Raw genomic sequence first — 4,544 nt, forward strand, 5'->3', positions numbered from 1 at the left:
GCAGAAAAAACCTGCGGTTGTCGTTGGTAAGTGTAGGCTAGCTTGTCTTAACTGTTATGTGTAACTTGTTTTTGATAGCTATTTGACTTTGTTTTTTGTAGAGCTTCAAGATGAAGATGTCTCTATCTTTGATGCTCCAGGGTCACCCCCGCGTGCCACGGATGCGGGTGCAACTGAAGTGCCATCGACACCCCCTGCCAAGGTGGTGTCGGAGTCGACGGTGCGGACAGAGGGTACCGCAGAGAATGCTGCGACCCAGATATTTGACACTGTTGACTCGTCCAACAATCTGATCTACCCCAATGAGGGAGACAATTTGAGTGTGCGGTTCGCTGATACTGGGAAGCAACATTCTGATGCCGAACCGCAAAAAACTGGCGCTGAAGCGCGGCAGCATGATGCTGAGCCGCAGAAGTCTCCTGTTGATAAGGGTACCGGCTCGTCTGCCGGTGGTGCGGGGTATGATGGGCCTCCAATTCAGCCTGGGGAGTCTGAGTTGGAGTATTACTACCGAACTTACACCCAGGGTCGCAGTACTGTGTATCACCGACCCCCCTGGACTGTTATGCAGGGGGATGATATTTCCAATGACCCTTCGGCATGCAAGGAGATTCTGGGTGGTCTAGGCACCCCTTTTGAGGTTGAGCGAGCCCGCGCTGCACCCCGTGAGCTGCGCATAAACCAGCTCTCAACAATGTTAATTGGGTCTTCTATTGTGGCGAATGCCATCTTGGAAGACTACAAGGTGTTGGGTCGCCGCGAGGAGGAGGCTGCTCGTATGCGGGCGGAAGCGGAAAAGTTGGTCTAGGCTGCTCGTGCGGGTGCGGAGCAGCTCGAGAAGGACAAGGCTGCTTTTGAGAAGCAGAAGCAGACTTCTGAATGGGCTGCCACTGCCCAGCTGAAACAGGTGCGTACCCTTGCTAAGCTTCTTGCTGATGAGCGCAAGAGTTGGAATGAAAAAATGTCCAATGAGCGCAAGAAGTGGAATGAATCTTGGGCTAAGCAGAATGACATTCTGTTCCATGCTCGGCAGGAGTTGACGAATGCCAAGGCGGCGAACGTTACCTTGAGCCAGGAGAAAGCTGCGGCTGAGGCCATTTCTGTTAAAGCGCTGCAGGCGAAGGCCGACGCCCTGAAGGCGCTTGAAGAGGCCAAAGAAGCCGGGGCTCATGCCGCGAAAGCCCTTGAGGAGGCTGAAGAGAGGGAGAGCCGTGCTTCTAAGGCTCTTCAAGAGGCGGATGCGGAGCGCATTCGTTTGGACAAAGTTGTTACCAGCCTGCAGGTATGTTTCTTTATCTTTGTTACTTTCTTCCTTGTTTCGTAAATGTTTATCGTGTAAACGGTTTACTGTTTTTGACAGGCTGAGGTTCAGGCCCGGGAGGTCGCGGTTACAGACCTTACTGCCCGCGTGTCTGTTGCGGAGAAGCGGGCTGACGCCGCTGTTGAGGCCAAGGATGCCTTGGTGTCCTCTTTTAACCAGCTGGAGGCTGACCGTGAGTGGATGCGGGCTCACGGTATCGCGCGTGTAAGTATCCCTTTTCTTTATATTTGCTTGGATTAGTATCCAAGACTTATGATCCTTTTATTGCAGATTGTTGAGGCTATAATGAATGCCCCTGAGACCGCCTCTGGTTTGGACCTGGTTAAGGAACGTGCGCGCGATGCTGGCTTTAAAGCTGGTTATAACCGCTGCATTGGGCATATCAATGTATTATCCGCAGGCGGTTATACTGATAAGCGATCCGGGTTCCATGGTGTGGACACCGAATCGCTTCTTAAGGCGGCCGAAGACTCCTTTTATAATACGTCTCTTGCCTGTGTAGAGGAACTGGACGATTGTTTGGAGGTTGCGGACTATGTTGACCGCTTGCGGATGCTTTATCCGGATGCGGAAGAGGAAGAACCCGCTGGTGGCGCCGGAGGAGATGCGGGAACCAGCGGCACAAAATAGGGTTTAGGTTGGCTAGTGCGCCTCCTTTTTGTGTTCCTCTTGTATAGAATAGGAACTTTATGTAAATTCATTAAGCATCATGTGGGTGCTTGAATTTTTTGAATACAAAGTTTCTTTGTTCAGTTTGTACAAGTGTTTTTAATTCTTGCATGTCTGAACGTATGTATGCGTAACTTTACCCATTTATGAACGGGGTCAAGTATACTCCTTACTTTTGTTGTATGAGTACGCGTCAACTCTGGTATTTACCGCGTTAGGGTTTTTAGAATTGTGTAAGCTTTGTAAAAGCTTACATATCCGGAACTCTACCCATTTGTGAATGGGGTCAAGTGTACTCCATACCTTTGTCGTATGAGTCCGCGTCAATTCCATTGTTTGCCTTTTTGGGCTCAGGAATTGTGTTAGCTTTGTAAAAGCTTAGATATCCGGAACTCTACCCATTTGTGAATGGGGTCAAGTGTACTCCATACCTTTGTCGTATGAGTCCGCGTCAATTCCATTGTTTGCCTTTTTGGGCTCAGGAATTGTGTTAAGTGTTTAACAAAAACTTGTTTATCCGGCCGGATAAATATGCAAGTCTTTTTGCCTTTTGCTGGCCTATTACAATATTTGTGTGTGGTTACCACTTTGTATGGGTATCGCGAATGAAGATTTTGCCAATCTGTTTTTGGGATACCGCAAAGTGGAACACGCATTTGTAATAGTAATAACAAACAATAATGTATAAAATTGCTTATTTATTTATTTGCAAATGGCCTGTGGCCCGATAGGTTACATAGAGAAATGTAAGAACGTGGCTTACATATAACAGCGTCGAAGCTGTTGAGCATTCCATGTTCGTGCGATAGGTTCGCCTTCTATCGTTTGTAATTTGTACGCGCCTTTCCCTAAGACCTCTTTGATGAGGTAGGGTCCTTCCCACTTGGGGGCAAGTTTGCCTGGGCGCTCGACATTAGATGCCTCATTGTCGCGTAGGACGTAGTCTCCTGGGTTGAAAGTACAAATGCGGACGCGCGTGTTGTAGTACTTTTCAAGTTTGGATTTATATTTGGCCTCGTTGATGGCAGCGTTTTCGCGCCTTTCTTCCAAGAGGTCCAAATCGATCCTGCGTTCCGTGTTGTTGTCTAGTTTTTCAATAGCCAACATTCTAGGAGATGGGAGACCTACTTCTGCGGGGATCACCGCTTCTGAACCGTAGACTAGGCTGAAGGGTGTTTCCCCATTGCTTGTTTTTGGGCTTGTACGGTGAGCCCATAAGATACTTGGGAGTTCATCGACCCAGCCACGCCTGGCCGTTCCCAACCGCGCCTTGATCCCTTCGACTAGGCTTTTATTGATACTCTCAACTTGGCCGTTCCCTTGCGGGTGTGCGACTGATGAGAATATGTGCTCATATGTAGTTCTTTTAGCCATTTTTGGAATTCGTCGGCAGCGAAGTTGGTGCCGTTATCGGTGACAATGCACATTGGTAATCCGAAACGGCAGATGATGTGTTCCCAAATGAACTTTCTTGTTATCATAGCAGTGGTTGAGGCGAGCGGTTTTGCTTCCACCCATTTTGTGAAGTAATCAACCGCTACTATGATAAATTTAACCGCACCCGGAGCGTCAGGGAATGGTCCCACCACGTCAATTGCCCATTTCTGAAAGGGCCATGCGGTTGTGACGGGGACTAAGTTGTTTTTTGGCCGCAAGGTTTTTGGAGCATGACGTTGACAGTCGATGCACTTGCGTAACTCTTTGACGGCGTCCAGGTGCATGCCGGGCCAGTAATACCCGACATTCATGATTTTGGCCACTACCATGCGTGGTCCAGCATGTATGCCACATATGCCCTCGTGTATCTCTCGGATGAGGTATGTGGCATCCTGGGGGTTGACGCATCGTAGTAGTGGCCCTAGGTATGATTTGCGGTACAAGATACCGTCTCCCATTTGATAATGGCACGCTTTGTATTGGAGCTTGCGTGCCTCTGATTTGCTTTCGGGAGTCACACCGGATTGTAGATATGCGATAATAGGTGCCATCCATGATGTTGAACCGTATTGAATGACGTTGACTTGGCGCAGGGGTACCGAAGGATTTTGCAGGAGTTCGATGCGTATCTCCTTTGCCAAGTGTTGGAAGCTAGTAGATGCAAGTTTCGATAGTGCATCTGCGGACTTGTTTTCGCTTCGATTAATATGGCGAATATTGAACGAAGCGAATTTGGATTTTAGTTGCAGGGCTTGCTCGAGGTAGAGGATCATGATATCCCCTTTTGCGGCATAGTCGCCGCGTACTTGGCCTGCAACTAACAAAGAGTCGACGTGTGCTTCCAGATGTTGCACGCCGATTTTGACTGCTAAACGTAGCCCCGCTAACAGGGCCTCATATTCTGCCTCGTTGTTTGTGCTTTTGAATTCGAGGCGGATTGCATATGTAAGCTCTTGGCCGTCAGGGCTGACGAGTCGCAGACCTGCACCCGCACCTTCGTCGTTGGAGGCACCATCTGTGAACAGTGCCCATGTCTCGGAGGAGGATGGCGTTGGTGCAGGAGTTTGTGCTTCTTCGCATTCTTGGATGCGATTCACCGGTACTTCGGCGGCGAAAT

This window comes from Helianthus annuus, chromosome 16, assembly GCF_002127325.2.
Source record: "Helianthus annuus cultivar XRQ/B chromosome 16, HanXRQr2.0-SUNRISE, whole genome shotgun sequence".
Taxonomy (NCBI): Eukaryota; Viridiplantae; Streptophyta; class Magnoliopsida; order Asterales; family Asteraceae; genus Helianthus; species Helianthus annuus.